At 34.0% G+C, this 25,275-nt stretch overlaps 1 long non-coding RNA gene across 2 annotated transcripts in view; it reads left to right on the top strand.

The window, feature by feature from the left end:
• The window catches only part of LOC126824867 (uncharacterized), a 65,757-nt gene extending 40,748 nt beyond the window's left edge, over window positions 1-25,009 (top strand). Inside the window, exons 1-5 of one of the 2 annotated variants that reach the window (XR_008788476.1) lie at window positions 7,846-8,031; window positions 13,115-13,232; window positions 17,216-17,565; window positions 20,085-24,505; window positions 24,538-25,009. This is a non-coding gene — a long non-coding RNA (uncharacterized LOC126824867). Of the gene's footprint in view, window positions 1-7,845; window positions 8,032-13,114; window positions 13,233-17,215; window positions 17,566-20,084; window positions 24,506-24,537 lie in introns of those variants that run through there. The other variant, XR_007681658.2, reaches the window with a different exon arrangement.
• The last annotated feature ends 266 nt before the right edge of the window (window positions 25,010-25,275 follow it).

Genomic DNA, 25,275 nt, shown 5'->3' with positions numbered 1-25,275 from the left:
TGGTGTATGCCCTTCTTCATTAGCCCAGTTGGTGCACGTTAAACTTCATTTCACTTCACATTATTTCATGTATCAGTAATCATGTCTTTAATAGCCCAGTCGGTGCAGAACAGTAGGACGTTAAACTTCATTAGATTAGTTTAGATATCCACCTGTATTGTTTGTTAAAGGTGAGAACCATTTTATACATCTGATCTGATTGTCTTTTAACACCTGTAATAAAAGAGTTACACATGTTTTTTAGGACCAGTGTAAAGGTCAGATATACCTGTAAATTATAAACAGTTGTAACCAGGTGTTACAAACACCTGTCTCAGTCTTTCATGTATCCACATATTGTAATAATAATTGTTTTAATGAAACCTGGCTATTGTTTTATCTTTGATTTGTGATCATATCAACAGATGAAGGTGGACATTAACGCTTACCTGCTTCCCATTTGTTTCACCTTTAACAGGTGAATTAAATGGGGTTTGAATCCTACCTTTCTGCATCAACCATGGCTAATAAAGATGGCCATCTGTCAGGAACATTTTGCTACTTTTACTTTATTTTCCAACTGTTTTGGGATCTATACACAGCAATATATACACAAGACTTCTCTAGTAAACACAATCACACCCCATCTAGTCTACATCATCCCAACCCACCCCACCTATCCAGTACCCTATCTCTAGTCTACAACTGTCATTGAGCAACTGGCGTGGTTTCGAATCCCCGGTTGTACGTGACATGGAGTAGGGTCACCTGTCCAACCTCATAGGTTTTCTCGGGTCCTCCGGTTTCCTCCCACTGCTAAAGACCCTAGCTACGCGCAAGCGAATTTTTGAAGTAAAATTAAACCATATGTTAGTCCCGAAATGACCTAGTTTGTGTCGAGTGGACGTTACCCCCCCCTCTCTCTCTCTCTCTTGTTTACATCATCCCTCCCAACCCCAACCCCAACTGTCCAGTACCCTGTAGGGCGAAAAGATGCTGTTACGGCAAAATTCTCCTCACAATGCACAAATAACCAAGAAAATATAAGATTTCTATAAGTTAGTTTGAAAATGGCCAAAGTAATGTATTATCTCGCCTGTATATATTAGAGAGTAATGGACTGTATGATTGGCTTCCAGTTAGAGCGAGGGTTCAATTTAAAGCTCTTGTGAATGTGTTTAAATCAATTTATTCTGACACTGCACCCAGTTATTTAAAAGAACTCTTTGATTTCTATTCCCCGCGGCAATCCAACCTTCGTTCTTCAAGTGATCGTAGCATATTGAGGTTTCCCAAATATAATAAACGTTCTGGTTAATATGCCTTCTCCTTAAAAGCAGCTAAAATGTGGAATGATCTTCCAAAAACTCTTCGAGAGTCCTCTTCCATCCAGATTCGAGCTTTAAGACTAACTTAAAAACATATTTATTTCAAAAATGTTTTTGAACTGTTTTGTTGTGAATGCGCTTAGAAACATTCATGTGTAATGAAGCGCTATATAAATCGAACAATAATAATAATAATAATAATTGTACCATCTGGTCAACAAGTGTAAAACACACATCCACCGTTCACTACATTGTTTATATATATATATTACTTTGTTTGGTTATTAAATATAAAAATAATGTTTGATTGTTTGTTTAGATCACAGCTGATATTTAGTGGTGTTTATTTTATAAAATAAGTTGAATATATTTTCTGTTTTTTTAACCTTTGTGTTGTTTTTGTTGTTTTATTTCTCATGAGATTCTACTGTAAGAAACATGTAGATTTCTAGTCAGTGATTGAAACTGATCGAGTCTTTGTCTGTGATTGAAACTGATCGAGTCTATGTCTGTTATTAATCTTTCACTAGTATTTACACCTCTGTACATTTAAGCTGATTCGTTACTATTAGAACTGATTGTTTACTATTTGTAATTGAATGTCTATTAAAACTCCCGTGTACACATTGGCGTACATGTAAAAGATCCCTTGACAGTTCGAAATCGATATAAGAGTAGGTCGTAGTGCCACTGTGTGGGCAAAATTTCCCTCATAGCACACTGTATGGCATATGCCCGTCTTCATTAGCTCAGTTCGGAGCAGAGAACAGTAGGACGTTAAACCCCATTTCATTTCATTTCTGTTAAAACTATTGGTATTTGATCTATTTTTTGTCTCCTATGAAATATTTACTAATATTTATTCCGTGAAATCTGCTGAGGTTGAAAAATATAAAAAAAACCCAGATATAATAAATATTTAGATTTCAAAGATTGACAGTCCAAATACTTATCATTATATGTGAAACGAATATTCAAATAGATTTTAAATAATGATTGAACATATTCAATTAGAATTTGAATAATGATTTATAATATTCTATTAGTTAAATGAGTATTTGATTAGATAATTGAAAGGCTGTGGATAAATTAGACAGTGAAGAATGTTTATTCAATATAATCTGTATGATCTGTCAACAAGTTTATTGGGTCAGTGTAACAGTTCATATAAGTATATATATATAGATCCTGTATATATATATATATATAAACAACAATAACAGGATTGTTGATCTAATCTCTCTATTAGATATGATACACTATCATACATTACTTCAAGGATTGTCTTCAACTAGACAAGCGTATACAACATATAAAATTGTGAGGTTGCGTTAGTCACATGCCCCTAACCCTAGCCCTGGTTGGAATCTGGGCACAGCCCAGGAAGATACATTAGGAAGCCCTGTTCTCATTTATCAGATATAGCATATGCGGGGCTGGCACCTAAAGTAAGCCATATTCGGAAGAACGTTTTACGAAATTAAATGAGAAGGATAGTCTCTGATTAAAAACAATGTCAGACTGTTTTTGCCGTAAACATTCTTTTAAAATCTTTCGACAGATGTCTTTCAAGATAACATTTCAAGATAACAACATTTCCCCAGTTTGAGTAAAATTGTCAACCACAAATATTTTAACCGCCACAGAATTCAACACCCACATGTACACTTGATATATGTCATGAAAATTCATTCTCCAAATATGGCCATGCACATGATTTGAAATATTTGCGAAATTATTTTCTGTCGTATGTGCAGATTATTTTTAGGTTAGGGAAGATGTGAAGAGGTGTAAGAATTTTTTAAGATTTTTACCCAAACAGTTTTCATTATTCAGAAAATTATATTTTATTTGGAGGGTTGGGTGGCCAAATTATGGTCTAATGCATGTGCTGTATTTCATAAGATCTGTCATTGAGTCATGTAATACGGTTTCGGTTCTCCGCTTGTACGTGACAAGGAGTAGTGTTGTCTGTCCAGCCTCGTGAGTTTTCTCTGGTTTCCTCACACTGGTAAAGATCCCTAAGCACAAAACAAATTGTAGCCTACCACGTGTTAGTCCCAAAATGACCCTAGTTTGTGTCGAGTGGATATTAACAAATTGTACCACTTGTTAATCCCGAAATGACTCTAGTTTGTGTTGAGTGGAGGTTAAACCCCACTCTCTCTCTCTCTCGCTCTCTCTCTCTCCCTCTCTCTCCCCCTCTCTCTCTCTCTCTCTCTCTCTGGCTCCTGGTGGATGATGAAAGTAAGGTGAATATTGTTTTGAGTGAGATGATATATATATATTATTATATCAGTAAACATGTTACTATGGTATATTGTTGTGGTATATATAGGTATATATATAGATATATCATAGATGAATATAACAGGTATGTAGGACAATAACCTACTGGATAATACACACACACACAGTAGCCTTGAACAACATGTAGTAGATAATACACTTACAAACAACATGAGGTTGAAAATTATTTATTATCCAGGACTGTCACTGGATAACAATGTCACAGAATACCCTTTCTGATCGATGTTAAGATGCAAATGTTGATGTTACTCTGGACATACTCAAATTTCAGAATTTCCCTTAAGAACATTTTCCGGGGAGGGCGTTTGCACCTAACTACTGATCATCCTGATACTGCCACTGCGTTGGTGACTAACCGTGGATAATCCTGATACTGCCATTGTGTTGGTAACTATCCGTGGATAATCCTGATACTGCCATTGTGTTGGTGACTATCCATGGATAATCCTGATACTGCCATTGTGTTGGTGACTATCCGTGGAACGATAATTCTGTCATAGAATAGCTTTAAACAATAATAGATAGGGTAGGCCTACAAGTCATTGTAATATGGTAACCCTAACCCAACCCATGGTATCCGTTTAGTATCAAGTTGGATCTTTAAACCAGGGGGGTTGGATGGCCGAATAGTTAGCGTGTGCGTGTTGTGGTCTGTCATTGAGTCAACTGGTGTGTACATGACAAGGAATAGGGCCACCTGTCCAGCCTCGTGGGGTTTCTCCGGGTCCTCCAGTTTCCTCCCACTGCTAAAGACCCCTACGCGCAAGCGAATTATTGAAATAAAATTAAACCATATGTTAGTCCTGAAATGACCTAGTTTGTGTCGGGTGCATGTTAAACCCCATCTCCCTCTCTCTCTCTCTAGATCTTTAAACCAATCTGTATAGAGAATATTCCAGACCTTGATTCAATTATAGAGAAATACCTATACCTGTTACTCATAGCATTACTCATTACAGGTAGGTGATGGGGATTCCCTTTATTACTCATTACCTGCAGGTATAGGGGATTCCCCTTATTAGTCATTATCTGTAGGTGTAGGGGATTCCCCTACTTACTGATTACCTCTTCTAGCATTGGGTTTAACATCTTACTCTTCTGTATTAACCACCTAATGAAGATGGGCATGTGACATACAATGTACCATACAATGAACCATACAATGTACCATACAATGTACCATATACCATACAATGTACCAGGCAATGTACCATACAATGTACCATACAATGTACCATATACCATGCAATGTACCAGGCAATGTACCATACAATGTACCATACAATGTACCATATACCAGGCAATGTACCATACAATGTACCATACAATGTACCATACAATGTACCATCAAAGAGATTCTACTCTTCATCAAATTTCAACTGCCAAGGGGTCTTTTACGTGTACGTCAACAGTACACAGGTGGAACTCTTATTTGTACCATCTGAAGGACTATACACTTTTACATGTACAGGTGGAACTCATATTTGTATGATCCAAAGTATTAGATGCTTTTTCATTACCAGTCCTTCTGGTTTTTGCACCGTTCTGGGCCAACCAGATTTGAATATCCCAAGGATCTTTTTCAGACCATCAAAGACGTCGAACCTGGTAATTAATGCGCCAGCCACCATCATTTCTATATATAACATATCAACGTATAGGAATACCCTGGTAGCATGTTAAAACAAGTGATGTGATCAAATAAGTTCAAATGCCCAACATTTTCTCCGAAGACTCTGGGTACTTTACATTTCTACAAGCCTAGATACAACCGATGACTTGCATACAGGACTTATCATCTACTGAAAGAGACTATTACATGATTATAATACCTGGATAATCTAAGACAAGTAGCTATGAATTTCCAGTGATAAAATACCTGAGATATTTGAGAAGTTTGTCAATGAGTGATGAATCCATTTTATCAGGAATATTCTATCATAGTGATGATATACCTCAAATATTTACATTTTTACTCCTAAAGATATTATCTGGCTCACCATTCAAAAATTATTTAAATTTTAAAGGTTTTTTTATAGCAGATTAAATTTTAAAAGCTTTTTTATAGCAAATTAAATTTTATAAACTTATTTTTGTATAAAATTAAATTTTAAAGCTTTGTTGTATAAAATTAGATTTTATAAAGTTTATTTGTATTAGAATTTTTGAAATATTTTATCAAATTATTAAAATGTTGACTTCCGTTGTTTATTAAAACTGTGTTTTTGAGACAATATTAATTATATCTTGGTAAATACTGAATGGTATTAATATTAATGTGAATCACATTCTAAACAACTTCTCAAATACAGGTATAATTGATTATATAATTTTACTAATTGGAATAATAGTATGAGTAATTGGATATACCCTGGCTGCTCAGATAATTTACCTTGACCTGTTTAATTAATCGATCCAAGTAACTGAATAACCTGAATAATTTCACTGTTAAACAATCAAATTGAATAGTTTGATAACTTAATAATTGAATAACTTGACTAATTGACTAATTTGACAATTTGACTAATTGAATACTTTGACTAATTGAATAATTTGACTAATTGAATAATTTGACTAATTGACTAATTGAATAAATTGACTAATTGAATAATTTGACCTAATGAATGGTTAATTGAATATGAATAACTTGTCTAATTGAATATGAATAATTTGACTAATTGAATGATTAATTGAATAATTTGACTAATTGAATAACTAAATGAATATTTTATTAAAGTCAATAATTTGACTGTCAATGATTTGACTTCAGTAATTGAATAAGTGAACACTTTCCAAGATTATTTGTAAGGGTTTATTGTGAGACGTTGATCTAAAGTTATGCTATAGACTAGCTATCAATGATTCATTGAAAAAACAATTTATATGAATGCGATCAAGGAAGGGACGGAAATGAATGAGTAGACATTCTATCTATGCTTGTAACCCCTTTAGGGAACACCAAGGGTTTGCTCATTACAACTGTAAAAACTTTCTTGGTGAGCTGGAAGGTGTGATTCAAAGAGATAGACAGATAGAAATGGGGTTTAACGTCCACTCAACACAAACTAGGTTTTTTCAGGACTAACATATGGTTCAATTTTATTGAAATAATTGGCTTCAGCGTAGGGGTTTTTAGTAGTAAGAGGAAACCGGAGGGGTTTTTAGTAGTAAGAGGGAACCGGAGGGGTTTTTAGTAGTAAGAGGAAACCGGATGACCTGGAGAAAATCCACAAGGTTGGACAGGCAACTCTAAACCGTGTCACATATTTAATGACAGACTTTATGATCCTAAAATGCATGCGTTAGGACATTCACTGTCCCCCACGCCTGCACCCCTTCCCCACACACCCTTCAATTTAAAAAGGGCATGTTTCATTGCAATGCAAAGGTTATGTAGTTGAATTATCTATCAGACTATGCCCATTAAGTATGAAATGATTTCGTATTGTAAATTATATTGATAATGTTATAAATAGTATGAAATAATTTCGTATTTTAAATTATACTGATGTGTTATAAAAGTATAAAATAATTTTGTATTGTAAATTATCTATCAGACTATGCCCATTAAGTATGAAATAATTTCGTATTGTAAATTATCTATCAGACTATGCCCATTAAGTATGAAATGATTTCGTATTGTAAATTATCTATCAGACTATGCCCATTAAGTATGAAATAATTTTGTATTGTAAATTATCTATCAGACTATGCCCATTAAGTATGAAATGATTTCGTATTGTAAATTATATTGATAATGTTATAATTTTGTATTTTAAATTATACTGATATGTTATAAAAAGTATGAAATAATTTCGTATTGTAAATTATAGAGATAATATTATTTTAAGAAATGACGAGTTAAAATATATATTCATGTTGGAGTCTATTTTATTTTGTTGCCTAATATGTTTCTAATTTATTTCAACTTAAATTGCACAGTGAATATGATCTGTGCTGGAGAACGAATGAATGAATGAATGAAAGAACGTAACATGTTAAAGGAATTTGTGGGTAGTGATTGAAACATCCCACACACACACTGTATCTCTATTAATAGTAACAAGGCAAACCCTTAAGATAAAAATATGAAGGTATTTTTAGTATTTTAGGAATGACGGTAGAGACAATTGATAATAGTTGATGTGTAATCCATAATGTGTGGTTTACAAGTCACGTGTTCTTGTCCAGTGTGGACAAAACTAGGATGCTCTGATAAATTGTGATCATTTAGTGTAGTGTTGTTGGACTAGTCGCTCGTGTTGTGTAACTAATATTATCTGTGATATATTTTACTGTGGTATATTAGCCGTGGTATATAAGAACATGTGTTATTATATAATGTTTAAGAGTCTATCTGTGATATTAATATTATTAGTCAGTGTTCAGGGGAAGAGTTTGTTTACGAGTCAAGGTGAGTTTATTTTATTTTTATCAAAATTTTAATATCAGGACAAAAAATATATTATACTACGTGTGACATGTAAAGGTGAAGCCAACAGAGGCAAATGCCTTGGGCCCCGGGCCCCCTTCAGGCCCTTGTGACAAAACTTTTGAAGAAAAAAAAATAAAAATGACAAAGTGAATTTTTTCCTCCAGGAGAGCATTTCCAACTGTCAAATTTTCAAAATTTTTACAAAAATATAGTGAATTTAGAATTTGTCAATATTTTGGAGATGTAAGCAGTCAACTGATATGGCTACTTGACACTTGTCCAGGATACCCCGGGTTTGAACCAGATAGTGTGAAAATGACAATTTTGCAACTCGCCTCGCTTAGCATACATAATATGCACCGATATTTATAGGCCCCACCCCCCTCTCCAAAGAAAGTCCACCTAAATAACTTAATCCCCTCTTTTGTATAATCTTCAATGTGAAATTATAATAGAATAAAATAATAATCCATTGAAGCAAGTAATATCAATAAATAAATCATGGAATCCCAGGCTTCCTGTGGAATTCAAATATTTACGAAATAGCTAATTTGATGTTAAGCATACAAGCCTACCACATGGAATAAAGTAGATTTATATCATCAAACAATGAAAGACTGGATATATAAGCCTACCACATATAAACGTAGATTTATATCATCCAACGATGAAAGGCTGGATGTCAAGGAATAACTTAGATTTGTATCATCAAACGATAAAAGGCTGGATGTCAAGGTTTATTTATATTAAACATCTCAAGTTTCTTTAAATATTATTTTACTTCATTTAAACAAGATGCATAACAGATTAAAGAAATACAACCATATTTAAGTTACAATATCTGATGCAAGGGGAAATTCCCTGAGAATGTTTGTATAAGATATAACACCAAACAGGGTGTCCTTGCTCTTTTTCTGGACCATCTGATGATAACACTTCTGTAGTCTTTCAAGAAACATGTCATAAAGTTTAAGTAGCAAATTATTTGTGTATAATCTGATCATGTCAAGTTGTCTGTTCTGTCTATCTTTAGTTTTATCAGTTGTACCCCATTGTTCCTGTCATGTTTGGGGGTTGGATGGCCGAATGGTTAGCACGTGCGTGCTGTATCATAAAGTTTGTCATTGAGTCAACTGGCATGGTTTCGAATCCCTGGTTGTACGTGACAAGGTTTCAATCAATATTGATGTTGTTATCTTACTAGAATCCCCGGTTGTACGTGACAAGGAGTGGGGTCCCCTGTCCAAAATTCGTGGATTTTCTCCGGGTCCTCCTGTTTCCTCCCATTACTAAAGACCCCTACGTGCAAGCGAATTATTGAAATAGAATTGGACCATGTGTTAGTCCTGAAATGACCTAATTTGTGTTGAGTGGACTTAAACCCCATCTCTCTCTCTCTCTCTCTCTCTCTCTCTCTCTCTCCTGTCAAGTTGAATTGTTGAGTTGTATGTTTACTTTAAACAGTATTGCCACATTGTTCATGTCAAGTTGTCAATGTTTGGTTTTACCAGTTGGTGCCTCTGAGATAAAGAAGTTAGTTTATGATTATATAAAATATACCTTGTTACCATGATTACAAACTGATTACCTGTTTTAAACATTAATTATCTCCAGATATCGGTAAGGTTATACAGAATAGGGTTTGTTGATATATTTTTACCTGTGATGTTACCTGACACCTATTGTTGTATATATAGGTGTAACAGGTTAGCAGGGGTAACTATAACAAGATTAAAACTCATGTCACCTTTACTTTATATTGTCCATTTTCTTTCTTCGCATCTTTTTACACACCTGCAGGATAGGGTTGCCATCCTAGGCGCGCGAGTTTCCCATCCCACACCAGGAATAGGGTTGCCATCCTAACTGCGTGGGTTTTCCCTCCCACACCAGGAATGGGGTTGCTATCCTAACTGCGTGGGTTTCCCACCCACTTTTAAAGGAACTAAATCACTATTTTTTGGCACTTAGAAATGGACACAAATGGGTCGCAAATAATATATACACTGATTTACATTCAATTGTTTCTGTTTTTACTGTAATTTCTAATCAGTTATGTTCAGCGAAATACGTGATGAGTCCAAATTGAATGGCAGTCTTTGGTGTCTGGTTATTCCAGTCTACACCAGTAGTATTCTCCTACACAGGATATGTTTAGCCTTATTCATCGTGTCACTTCATACAAATGGCGCTCGAAAGCATTTGTGTTTCAATTATAAAATTTTCATTTTGTCTTAGCACCTTTAAGAATCGTGGTGCCCAAATTAATTTTTGCCATAAAAATAAACCATATTTTGGTGGACATCTCTCTCTCTCTCTCTCTCTTTTCACTATCAGCAGCTGTGTGTGGCCTACACTCTATTCATGAACCCTCTCTTTTTCAAAGGTCCTAAAATATAATTTAGTGGAGCAGGTATTAAGATAATAGTCTATTATTTTTATTTTATAACCATACCAATTGAATATGCATATTGTATTATTTTGACCAACTGTTATATCTGTATCACTCTATTCGTGAACCCTCTCTCTTTCAAAGATCCTAAAAGGAAATTGGTGAGGCAGGTATTAAGATACTAGTCTATAATATGTGTATTGTATTATTTTTAGCAATTGTTATATCTATATAACTCTATAGGTTGGATATAATCGTGACATTTAAGGTGACTAATTGAAACAATATTGTTATAACCATGGAATAAATATTATATATATATATATATAAACAAGGTGTATATAATAATATACTGAGATATATATATATATATATATATATATATATATATATATATATATATATATATATAAACAAGGTGCTTGATTTACTGTACTGGTGTATGTAGTAGTTATTAGCACACTTTCCGAGGTGTATCGGTGAATATCAGGACAGTTTTGGTCGAGGGGCCCAGCCGAGGCGGCTCCCGACCAAAACTGTCCTGATATTCACCGATACACCGAGGAAAGGTGCTAATAAGTTACTTACATCACATTTCTATCGAGTATTGTGAAAATGTGAAAAATAGTATTTATTATCTAGTCGTTTCAACCGAAAAGTGACAAATACTTTCTGTTCTTTCATTATTTATCCCTTTCTGAGCCTCACGTTACATTTCGTGGTAGAAAGATTTCGCAGTGGAGAGACGACCTGAGTAGTATTTACACGTGCGTCTTGCTATGATACTCTGAGCGTAAAACAATCACGTGTTTGTTTAGACCACATCGTCAAAACAATGTCTATGGCGTAGAGGACTGCGATATTATTAAATGTAGTGTAAAGGAAATGCGAAACGTGGGTCATTCCTGGTGAAAGTTTGCATCGGCGGATGGTTCTTCCGTTGAAATTTATTTGTAATAAAGTTTAGGACTTTCTAGGCGTTTTTTTTCATCCTGCTTATTTTCAATGCCTGTGAAGTGTCCAGCAAGAGAACTGCGCCTTCTATCATCACAATTAATTAAAATAATTATTCAATATTCTAATTTATATATTTTGCATATTAATATAAATCAAACCAAATTATGAAATAGATGCCAATTGGTATGTATAATAATTGATTTTTGTAATATGTTGTTATGTTAATTCAATGCCATTGTATATGTTTTTGAACTGCCATGTAGTTCCCCCCATTTTGTTTTATTACTATGATTTTGACTAGTTGTTTCATGTACATTGGTTAGAGCCTCGTTATCAATTGCGATCTGGGTCGGACTAAACGTCCGCTACTTAATGCTTGATAGATATCTAAAACGGTATAAAAGTATCTATGTATCAGAAATGATCAGTACTCTTTCTGTACATTTCTGATACACGGATACTTTTAAGCATGTATTGCAATTAAACAGGACAGTTTTATCAAAGGATGCAAGTGGCAACGAGTAGAAGTGGGATGTAAATAATAATATCGGGTTTATAAACAGATTAACAAAGGTTATAGTCAATTATATCCAGTCTTAGAGGAAAGAAATAGCTAGTGAATATATTTAATTATTTAGATGTAACCAAGATATTTAGAATATAAGATACAGAATAAAACTCTCGCTTTCTGGATTTCATGTTCCGTAGCATCCAGCTCTGGTATGATTTCATGTTCCCTAACATCCATCTCTGGTATTATTTATGATTGATCAGTTGGAATTCAAGACCACATTCTTTAAACTGATATTTAAGTGTTTCAGAGATCTCTGTTGGTTGGGTAGAAAAACAAACGTTAAAAACATATAGTAATTGATTATTGTTCTCAAAAGATTTTCATTTTGTAATAAACATTGTTCATAAAACTCTTGTCATCAAGATCTTGAAGAATTAAAAAGTTTCTCCAAAGGTTGTTTTTGAATATTTTATTATTTACAATTAATCACTTTTTTGATATGGTGAAAGAGTATTGATGACCCTTTCCCATTATTCCTGTATTTGAAGCGAAAATAGATGAAGAGATGCTGCCTTGGCAAAACTCTCCAGTCATTGAACATGTATTAAAACATGTATTATATGTATTATTCTAAAATAAAGCATTTCATTCCTATATTAAAATTTCTGTCAGATTGGTGCCACGATTAGAGGTTAAATAGCTAGATATGTGCTGTCTGGGTGAAATTCCTCTTTCCTGAACAGTTAATAGCTAGACACGTGCTGTCTGGGTGAAATTCCCCTGTAAAGATATCTGGTGGTGTCATATATTAGTGTAATAGTTTTATGATTGTGTAGATGTGTGACTCAACATTATTCATGACATGATTATACAATGTTAATGTCTTATCTACTCTAATAACTCATAATCTCATTATCTGCTCTAATAACTCATAATCTTACCACAGATGTTTATCATTATCTACTCTAATAACTCACAATCTCACCACAGATTATGTGTTTTATCATTATCTACTTTAATAACTCATAATCTCACCACAGATGTTTATCATTATCTGCTCTAATAACTCATAATATGATGATCGGGGGTGGGGGGAGATTTTGTGACCTGAAATCCTAACTGTTTGTAGCTCTACCAATAAGTGGGTTGTTAATTATGTTTTATTCAAGTAATAATGGATGTTGTTTTGTCTATTTCAGCTGTGAGTAATGTTGTTTGTACCAATAAGGATATTCCAGTAATGCAGGAACTGTGCCAGAAAGAAAATAATGCTTTTCAAGAAGGCAACAAAAATGACAATCATACAGGAATATGTTCGTAAGTTAACAAGTTTTTAATTCTCATGAAACAATATCGGATGTTGTGAGGATCTGTGGAGGTGATTATATCCGATGTTGTGAGGATCTGTGGAGGTGATTATATCGTTAAACTCAATTGGCAAACAAATCCGCTGACTATTGACAGGACAATTGGAAATATAATTAAAAGTAGGACGTACAGGTATTGTCAGGGCACCTGTCTGTATTAATTACACCCGTTGGTGCAGGTAGGACATACAGGTATTATCAGGGCACCTGTCTGTATTTATTACACCAGTTGGTGCAGGTAGGACATACAGGTATTATCAGGGCACCTGCCTGTCTTCAATACACCGGTTGATGCAGAAACTCAAATTCATTTCACTTCGTGTTTTAAAGGGTTAAAGTAATCCGTTAATTGGCCTCCATTTTTAACCCGGTTCCATCTCCATTTCTTTCCTTATTCATGCTATCAATACTCCATCTGGTGTCTATATATGGTCATGTACCCATCTTTTCACTAAATAGTCAGAGAAGTTTCTAGAGTAATGTTTCTCAAACTCTACAGCAGAATTGTCAGAGAGGACCATCAAAAACTTCTAGACTGTAGATTGATTTAAAGATTGATTTACGTTTCATCGTAAATCATGGATTATTGTACGAAGAGTTATATATCTCAAACTACGCAGAAGACAAGTTTTAAACGTTTCATCATGAATCAGAATTATTACGTTTCTTATAGATCGAGCTGGTCGTTCTAGTCATCATTAAGATTATGTTCTGTAGTCTCAGGCTATTAGTCACTAATACCCTCCACGTGCTAGACGTTTATGATTGTTGTTTGAACAGCGTAAGATTACAGTAGTGTATAATAGTCAGATACCACGCAGCCTGGTCAATATAGTGTATAAAAGTTAGATACCACGCAACCCGGTCAATATTAACTCATTGTGTATTGTTTAACGTTATACCGGAGATCAGTAGGTCAATTCCTATTGGTTACAATCTGAGTCATTCAGTTCGATTCTCATTGAGTCAACTGGCGTGGTTTTGATTCCCCGGATTTTCTTGGCAAGGAGTAGGGTCGCCTGTCCAACCTCGTGGGTTTTTTCCAGATTTTCCGGTTTCCTCCCACTGCTAAAGACCCCTACGCACAAGCGAATTATGGAAATAAAATTGAACCATATATTAGTTCCGAAATGAACTAGTTTGTGTCGAGTGGACGTTAAACCCCATTTCTCTCTGTTGAGCTGTTACATATAAACAAGGAGATGACAGTAAGCCAAATAATCCCATAAAATACTTTCTTGATGAAAACAAATTGAATGGTAGGATCCATTTAAGGGCATATTTAGTTTTTATCATGATTAACACCCTGCCACCCCACCCATATCACCCCCAACTCCAAATCCATCTTGAATCAACACTTAAAGGGACAATAACACTCTTGCTGGCTTGACAGCTCCAGAAAATAAATAATAGCCTTATTCTAAGTATTAGATGTTTAAGTGTCCTACCTGTTGTGTAAATTATCCATTAAATCCTATTTTACTTGCCCAGAGGGTTCAAAAATATTTTTAAATCCAAGTCACATTTGAAAAGGTTTACGTTAGACTTTTCAAATCATTTATTGAATTTTTCCAATTTTTTAAATTGGGTGTGTTAAGATGAAATTTGTATCATCAATTAATTGGAATATTGTAAAATAGTACAATTTGTTGACCAGAATAAAGATTGGGACATATTATTCAGTTACAACAAGAGTGGTATTGAGCCTTTAACAACATTCCAATTTTGTACCTCATCCCTGCACCTCATTTTGGAATGGGATAGTATATTTGCTTTAAGACTGACTTTATATTACCCTAATTAATTACCTAGACATAGTGACTGGTGTCATGTACCATTGAGACAGGGTATACTGACTCTTCCTTGAACACCTCATACCACTTAGTCTAGATATAGTATTGATAGATGTTGTACATGAGACAGGGTATGCTTACTCTTTCTAGAACATCTGATACCATTTAGTCTAGATATATAGTATAGGTGTTGTACATGAGACTGGGTATGCTTTCTCTTTCTAGAACATCTCATATCACTCCTCATTTGGGGAGTTCACATCCTTCTATTTCATTTACCGTTGAGGCAGGGTATGCTTTATCTATCAACAAGAACACTTTATACCATTTCTGATTCAATTTAGACGCTGACATCATCAGTTATAATGTGATTTTTTTGTGCTGAATTAGCAGTTTATTTGTTGGTAATTTGCCAATTGATTGGATAATGTTAAGTCTAGGAATTCACCGACCTACACTAGCTCATTATTGATTTATTTTACCTCGTCGTAATTTCTTCACAAATAACATTTAGTCTATTTATCAAATCTTTAACATTGTAATAGGCCTACATAGATTATTCTCCTCACCCCCACCCTGTTGGTGCAGAATGATATGCAGATTGTTCTCCCCACCCCTTCCCCACCACCTCCCCCTACTGTATCCATATTAGTTCAGTCAGAGCAGAATAGTAAGATTTTAAAACCCAATTTCAGTACTGTTATTGCCCCCACAATCTAAGCAGCACTTTGAATATGTGTTTTGATTTATATAAAATATTTTATAGATAAATAAAATGAAAAACGGTTTAATCTCCTACTTTTTTGCTCTGACTGGGCTAATGTACCGTTGTGTACTTCAAGTTAAATTATTCCTGGATTACAAGAACGCTAATGTGTACACAGGTCCTTAGTTTTTCATTTCATCTGATCGAGGTTCCGTCTTGTATCACTGACAGGATGAACCCCAAAGGAAATTCCAGATGTATTGTAGCCAATCGGAGACCTCCTGGTTAGCAAGTTTACTCACCGAGACACTGTGACTCTACTGTAGCCAATCGGAGACCTCCTTGTTTGTAAGTTTATTCACCGAGACACTGTGGCTCACATTTAGAGATAAAAGTTTATTGGTGAAACAAATGAATTGCACAGTAGGGGATGGTAATGATATCATTGATAACAGTGAAACATACATATTTATAAGATACGCATTAAAACCTGTATTGAATTAAGATCCATTATAATATGTAGATGATATTTACTGTGAAATAAAAAAAATCAAACTGATGGTTGTCTGTGTGTGTTCACCCTTCATGCTTCGTTACTGCGATCTACCTGTCACATATCAAATTATCCAGCATGAACCTGTGAATGTGTTAGGCGAACAAATTGGGTACCAGACAAATTTAGGCCCTCTGCGAATTGGGCCCCTGGTAAATTTGGTCCCCGGGTGAATCGTGCTAGTAATAAGTGAATAAAATATATAATTCTTCCTCTTAGTGCTGAAAACCTCTATATGCAATCAATCTGATTAGAACACAGATCCTATTTCGTTTCTTTTTAATGGTTTAAAATATCGTTTACTTGTCTTTACTACACTAGGATCTGGAAAAGTTGTTATTTAACTTGTGTTCTGGATGATACGAGGGATTAGGCAATGAAACGGTCTGTTATGGCGAGCTTTTGGTGCGAGGTACATTGAACTGTAGGTAACGCACTAGAAACATCAACGCTGATTGGTTAAAGAAATGTCTGACTTCATTGGGTCAAAAGAAACTCATATGAGACCCCTTTATTGTGGATGCCTTTCAAGGGGAAACTGTATTTTCATTGGTGGAAATTAAATGTAATTCCACAATGTAATTGATCCGAGATAAAGAAGGCCGAATGGTTAGCACGTGCGCGCTGTATCATAAGATCTGTGTTTGAGTCGAGTGGCGTGGTTTCGATTCCCCGGTTGTATGTGACAAGGAGTGGGTTCGCCTGTCCAACCTCTGGATCCTCCAGTTTCCTCCTGCTGCTAAAGATTGAAACCAAATTAAACCAAATGTTAGTCCCGAAATGACCTAGTTTGTGTGGAGTGGAGTTAAACCCTTTCTCTCTCTCTGAGATACACAAACTGATATTAAATGTAATTGGTTATTTATTTGTTTATATTTCAGGCGATTATTTGACATGTGGTTTTGTGTAGCTCGATCCGTCCCCCAGTGTTTTCAGAATTACACGTTTTTCTACCAATCATATCTTCATTCCCCTCACAACTGTGAACCAACCAACGAGCAATATACAGAATTACAGCGAATACGTAAAGAGGGAATGGAGAAAATAAAAGTTGTTTCTCTCGACACATCAACGAATGTTTTCCCCGTATCTGAGGAGGTGACAGACAGTTACGTGACCAATTCAGAGGATGGTGAGGGGGAGGAGGAACAAGAAAAGGAAAAGGAAGGGGGTAAAGAAAAAGGGGAGGAAAAGCAAGGTGGACATTCCAGTCATACAGGTTCAAATAAAGGTAAGCAGGAGTTTATTGACTTTACGTGGCTCCCTTTAGTTCGGTGGCTACCTTTAGGGTCGGTGGCTACGTTTAGGGTCAGTTGCTCCCTTTAGGGTCAGTGACTACCTTTAGGGTCAGTGGCTCCCTTTAGATGATGGTCGGTACAGCATCTAGACAACAGATAACCAGTCTAACAGAAATACAAAATAACAAGTTATAGACACTGATCATCTTGTGAAGGATTGCTTGCATGTAAGGGTTGCCTGCATGTAAGGGTCTTCACAGGTAGCAGGAAACCAGAGACAAACCGTGAGATTGGGCAGGGGACACTACTACTTGGGATCAATACCACGCCAGTTGACTCAACAACAGGCCTTATCATCTAAAGTGCACAAATTTGACTACTCAACCACCCTTGATACAACATGACAATCCACACCCTTGATACAACTCGACCACCCACCCCCTTGATACAACTCGACCACCAACCCACCTTGATACAACTCGACCACCCACCCCTTCATACAAAAACATGCCAAGAGGCTTCCTTGAGGTAATCAAATGAAATGAAATGGGACTTAACGTCCTTCTCTTCTGCTCTGGCTGGGCTAATGAAGACAGGTATATGCCATAAAGTGTGCTATGAGGGAAATTTTGAGTTAGAATATTAAGATCATGTTAAACTGTCATGTTAACCTGTTCTAAAGACAAAATTAGTCTGCTATAAACTTCCTGTATTATTAATGTTATATTTCTATCTCTCAAATTCAATGCTTCATGGTTTCATATAGATCATTACATCTCATGGGCATTTGCTGGAAGATTTTCTTTTCAGTCCTGTAGAGCTTTATATATATGTTGTCCACTAGATGTTGCTGTAATATCTACATATTTATGTATTTCTATTAATTCATTCAGCTTTGAACTTTATTCCTGTCATCAGTTTATTCATCAATATTCCATGCAATTGCTAGTGTATTTGTCTCGGTCAATATTGGATGTCTGGGTCATCATGTCTAAACTTCTGTAGACATGGTTAACAAACATAGAAAAGATTAGTATAATTTAACCCATGACATCAGACATTGTGCCAACAAACAAACATATAAATGTATTTCATTCCAGTGGAAAATTTTTGGCATGAAATCATTTTAGTCAATTTGTAGGGTTATCAAAATTTGTGAGAAGAAATTTACTTTGCTTGATAGAATTTGATTTATTAGAAATAAAATGAAATGGGGTTTAACTGCACTGACTGGTCTAATGAAGACAGCCACACGCCATACAGTGTGCAATGAGGGGATATTTTGCCTTGACAGTAGCAGGCAGCCTACTTTTATATCAAATTACAGCAACGCTACGGCCTACTCTTATATAGAATTACAGTAGCGCTACTGCCTACTCTCATATCAAATTACAGTAGCATGACGGCCTACTTTTATATCAATTTACAGTAGCGCTACGGCCTACTCTTATATCAATTTACAGTAGCGCTACGGCCTACTCTTATATCAATTTACAGTAGCGCTACGGCCTACTCTTATATTAAATTACAATAGCGCTACAGCGTACTCTTATATCAAATTAATACTATTAACAGTCTTTTACTCACACACCAATGTGTACATGGCGTCATTTGTATTTTTTTTTAGAAATATATGCTCCGCTCAAATTGATTATGTAACATTTATTTAAACATGCATTATATAAGAACTAAGTCTGCCTATAGCAGATCTTTCTTTAGGTCTGAAATGTTATATAAACTATTAATTAGACATTAATTAACTTATCCAGACCATAACCAACTGTCGATGGCATCAGATTTCTCCAATATTAAATAGATTAGAATCTCCTGGCTTCGATTATAACCCTAACCCTAAACCTAGGATTATAGATATCAATTGGAGAGTATCTCCTCGTTTCGATTATAAAGAGGCTCATCAAGGAATTTTAGATACTATTATATATAGGTCAAATTTTTCAATTCATCTTATCTTTGTAAATTCTGAATAAAATGGAGATTCAACTTTCACAATATCACAAGTTAATTAAAAATCTCTCAAACACATAAAAATAAAATTTACCAAATGTTAATGTCATTGACTTGGCTGTGGCTCCGCTGCCTGGGTAAAATTTACCTCATAGCTCACTGCATGGTATATGCTCATCTTCATTAGCCCAGTCGGAGTAGGACATTAAACCCCATTTCACTTGGTTTCTGTGTCTGTGTATTATTGAGACACGTCACCACCCCATGTTGTAATTTGTTAACCAGTATAACCTAGTAAATACAAAGGGAAACAACTCCAGTTGTTACAAACATTTTTAGTTTCTCGATAAACAGAGGGGTTTTTTTTATTTGCTTTTAACGTTTTCATGGGGGCATGGACACTAGGTCATCAAATGTTAACCAGATCTATCCCAGGCCTAAAATATCAGGGACCAGACACAAGACTTTTGCTGAACTCATAAATCTACCTAAAGTAGAAAAGACCAAGGAATCGCTTTATGTAATTTTCATAATTTGACTTTTTCAGGAACAAGTTTCCATAGCAACAGATTATGGTTATTTATGATGGTTACCCTGGTTTCAGTGCTACACAGCTTTGTGGAGAGACATTGATAGTTGTCCTGGTGATGGAGAAGTTTTCAGAGAAATGATCAATTCTATTATTGATAAAACTGGACACTTGCGATTCAAACCAAAGGACAAACTTTAAATAAACTTATAAAAAAAACGACCAACCATTGAAAGAATTTTACAGAATCACAAAATATTCATTTTTTGACTTTGTTAACAGACATTATTTGTTAGCAATGACATTCTTTTGAATTGTTCATTTAGAAGACGTTTCACCCTATATTTGAAAACGTCAGTCAAGTTGTCCATGTGCCTATTATTAAGACACTATATGCTTCGGATAATTCCATTGATCATTGTGTAACCGTGGCATCAAATACTTAATCAAATATAAACTGCTACATAAGACATCAAATGTCATCAGCCATTTTTGTTGTGTTTCCATAGCGACTATACCTGTGCTTCCATGGTTACGTGATACATATGTATATTAATCAGCTTATGAATATTCATTCAGCTGCCATGTTTAAGTGACACCTGCTTTCATTTCTTGTGACATAGCATCATGTGATTTCATTTTTTCGTATTTTGACCGTGAAAATTGTGATTCTGTTGAATATATATAAACCTCAAGATGTATTATTTATATTGATTCGTCATTTTATCAACACATCATCCTTCGTTATCAATATTTACCGACATCACTAAAACATATTTGTCATGAGTTTCGATGTTGTGTTACTATAGTAATTATTACTTAAACATTTTAAATTTCAAAATGGTGTTTTTTGGGGGTATCTTGAAATCATTTCTCAGAATTTTCTACAAATTTGACAATAGAAACAATTAAGTGGTAAGCTAGAAATGTACCAGTATTATATAAAGCATGAGGATGAACATGTGATGCTTGTTTTCCCATTAACCAGACTGTTTTCATCTTCCATATTAGTCTTTTATTCATGATTGTCCAGTCATTTATTTCCACAATTGGAATTATCTGAAAAGAACAACAATTTTGATGAACAGAAAGACATTTATAAATCAAATCAAAAATGTTAAAACCAAAAATATTCTCAAAGTTATGCAAATTTTTAAAAAAAATTTGAGTCCCAATAATGTGCCAGTATTCAGTTTATTTCATTAACCTTTAACCCTTTAACTCCTGGATTGTACTCCTCTAATGCTTCAAACTGCCTGATTCATGTGTATGGCTTCAAACTGCCTGATTCATGTGTATGGCTTTAAACTGCCTGATTCATGTGTATGGCTTTAAACTGCCTGATTCATGTGTATGGCTTCAAACTGCCTGATTCATGTGTATGGCTTCAAACTGCCTGATTCATGTGTATGGCTTCAAACTGCCTGATTCATGTGTATGGCTTCAAACTGCCTGATTCATGTGTATGGCTTTAAACTAATGAAGGAACATACACTAGTTCTGTGACTCGGGTGGTTTGAGGCAGCAGGTACATCGGTAGTTTTGAAACTCGTCAACAAAAAAAACCTCAATATAAGAAAGATCCCTTTTTTTGTCTGGTTTTTTTTTGAGTAGCTGGGGTAGTTATTATCTATATGTGTCAGGGGCTTAAAGGGTTAACAAAGATTTTTATTCATTTTGTCTAATTTTGTTTTGTTTATGTAATTTTATTGTAAAATGTATTTTATTTAGTTATAATATGAAGGGTTCTTCCGAAAATGAGATAAAAATCGGGCAAGAATTAAGAAAAAAGCAAGACGTTTTCATGGTCCAGACAACAAACATGATTATTAAAATTTAGTTAAATATAAAATTGTTTTAAACCAGTATTATATATTCTTGGGCAAAATTTAACCAAAAAAAAATTCATTTCATGGTTGTTCAGAGGACAGACAAAATTGATTTATTAAATTAATTACATATTAGGTGGTTTTAAAATAAAATTATTTTAAGAATTATCACTAGATGTCAAATTTCAAGTATTTCAATTTTTTTGCAAGGAATATGCCAATTTGTAATACTATTTATACCGGGTATTTATTTTTAAATTAGTATAAAGTAAACCGGTGTTGATCTTGTTTTTTAGGGGAAAACTCTTCATATGCTTCGGGAATCATGTATCGTTTTAATGCAAATTATAAATTTTTTGATATGATAAAAGTGCTTTTGTTTAAAATTATCTTATTATATATATCTATCTAGCTTATATTATTAATAATGAATTGTATCTTTTAATTTAATCCTTTACATTCCAAAGAAATATATGCATTTTGAATTTATAATAATTAAAACTCATAGAAATAAGTCAGAAATCCTGTAATTGATTTTTAAAATACTGTCAACAAAGAAGTGAAAGAAATCTGAAACTAGACTAATAATGTTTTTTATGATTCTATCAAGATCGATGGAAATTACATCCAATACTGTAACACAAGATATTAATCTGCATTTATTACTAAATGATTTGAAATATTGTTCTTCCTTTTTCTTCAACGAAAAAGTAATTTAAACACAAAAAATGTATGCTTTAAACTCATTAGTTTTGACCAAAGTATTGTTCCTGAGATTAAACTGATGATGTATTTATCAAAGCCCCAGAAGAATTAAAAATGAAATCAGTTTGACCAAAATAACCAGTCTGTGTTATATAGCATGAAGAGTCTCTAGGCAAAACCTGATTCATTTTTAGTATGCTAAAAATTTCACACAGACTTGAGTCCCTGTTCAGCATCAATATATTACTTAATGTTTCACTCTCTATTTTTAAATAGGACATAGTAACTTCTTACTATCATTAATTGACTTTTACCAAAAAGCATTTTTCATTTTATTTCACTTAATTAAATATCGATTTAATTCAACCCGTGAATATTGTAAAATTGTTTTGTTGAAAACCCTTGCCATAAAAACAACCCAGCATTGTTTTAGATCTCTTTATACATGTATATATATATATATATATATATATATATATATATATATATATATATATATATATATATATGTTTATCCCCATTCCTTCTTACATCTATCTGATTATATGATAATCAAGACTATAGACTTTAACAACCCATTCTGTTGGTCTATTCTGGTCTTTGTTAATGTGTTATGAAGTTTTTAAATTAAGAAATTTTAAATCACTAAAATTTGTTTAGTTAATGTGAAAGTGGTGTATATACTGCCCCAAACATTAATTATGTGATTTCTAACCATAGTATATTGTTTATTTATTATGTGTTAAAAGGTTGTGAACTTTGCTTATTGTACACATGCTGTGATCAGACCTCAAGAAGACTAACTGGTATTATAAATAAGTTCAAGCATCTAACCAACGCATGCAACTTGGTCGGTCATAGAATAAACAAAAAATGAAATGATGAGAATTATGCAGAACGATAATTCGTTTCTGAGCATTGAACTTAACGGTTTGTTAGTCTCAAATTAATCAAATTATTGTCAATGAGATGTTAAAATATTCCATTCCTTTACCAGATAAATTCACCACAAGTTACGTAATTCACCACAAGTTAAGTAATTTAACAGAGGTTAAGTAATTTAACACAAGTTAAGTAATTTAACACAAGTTAAGTAATTTAACACACATACAGAATCCCGATTCATAAAGACATTTTGATGTGGAGGTCTGATCATTACATGATTGTTGTTGTCATCATCATCATCTTCATCATTCACGAGATCATTAATTCACATATCATTAAATTGCCTCATATAAATTATAACCCATACACATATTAATTAATCAAATATATGAAATGCTTTTAAACTGATTAAAATGTTGATCTTTGTTGTGTTTGTAAATTAATATATGAATTTTATATGAAATATGATATTGTGTATATTGCATATATTGCATTAGCTTCTTACCCGTTCAAAATATAATTAAACACCATTTGGTCTTTGTGATGCCCTTGGATACTTCCAAAGTTTAATGTAAACTTTTAGAGACATATGTTTCAGTAAATCCAAAACTGATCAAGTCATGCAATCCTGCATCTTATCAGGATGTCTTCACTATCGGCAATATGTATTGCCATTCCTCAAAAATATGTTGAATTTCAAGATGGTAGACTATAAAAGAGAATATATGATATCATCACCAATCTTTAGTTGGAATATAAAATAAGATGGACCATTTATTGTTTGTGTTCTTAAATTTTTTCAAATGCAGCTTCATAAAGTATCCATGTTGATTATGGTATTACTGACAATACGTGTTGTATTTTTCTGGATCTTAAATCATTTCTTGAAAGGTATGTTTCCCTGGGGTTTATTGAGGTATCTATTGTAACTTATGAAGGTATGTTTCCCCGGGGTTTATTGAGGTATCTATTGTAACCTATGTGGATAGAGAAAGGTATGTTTCCCCGGGGTTTATTGAGGTATCTATTGTAACCTATGTGGATAGAGAAAGGTATGTCTCCCCGGGGTTTATTGAGGTATCTATTGTAACTAGGGTTAGGGTTAGGGTTAGGTTTATTGAGGTATCTATTGTAACTTATGTGGATAGAGAAAGACAATAAGTTAGTTCACAATAAATGACGTTAGAACGTGAAGCAGTGCCTAAAATAGCTTGGACGTCATGCGACATGCGAATCAGGGTCTACAATAGCTTGAACGTCAACCAATCTTTAAGTTTGAAAGCTTCTGGACTATCGAGGAAACATGTCTTTCAAACTAGACACATGATTCTTATAATGATTTAAAGAGCGCTATAATATTATAAACTTATTCTTGCGATTTTAAACGTTATGTATAGTTCAAATCAAACATATATATATAACAAATTAATTACTGTTGAATTTTTCAGTTTGAATTATTTATTTAAAAGAATTGTATGTATATATTCAAAAATACAGAATAAAGATCAAAAGCCTTTTATTTTACCTATCTCATATTTACCCCATCATCACCACTGTCCAATGTTTACCCCATCATCACCACTCTCTTACTGTCCGACTGTCCATTATTTTGGAAATCTGCGGTTAGGGTTGAGCGTTGTCGGAGTTCGAGGAAACCGATGTCATGGAAACCTAATAGGGGAAATGCCAGAATTTTATTTCTCCCAATACGTAACACCCAGCTTCAGTTAATTGTACAGGACTAAGAAATAGCCAGTTGTCAAATGCCGTTGCCATGGTAATGAACGGTG

This window comes from Patella vulgata, chromosome 6 (genome assembly GCF_932274485.2).
Source record: "Patella vulgata chromosome 6, xgPatVulg1.2, whole genome shotgun sequence".
Classification (NCBI taxonomy): domain Eukaryota; kingdom Metazoa; phylum Mollusca; class Gastropoda; family Patellidae; genus Patella; species Patella vulgata.
The sequence above is the reverse complement of the archived record's forward strand: the minus strand, read 5'-3'. Positions and strand labels throughout refer to the sequence as shown.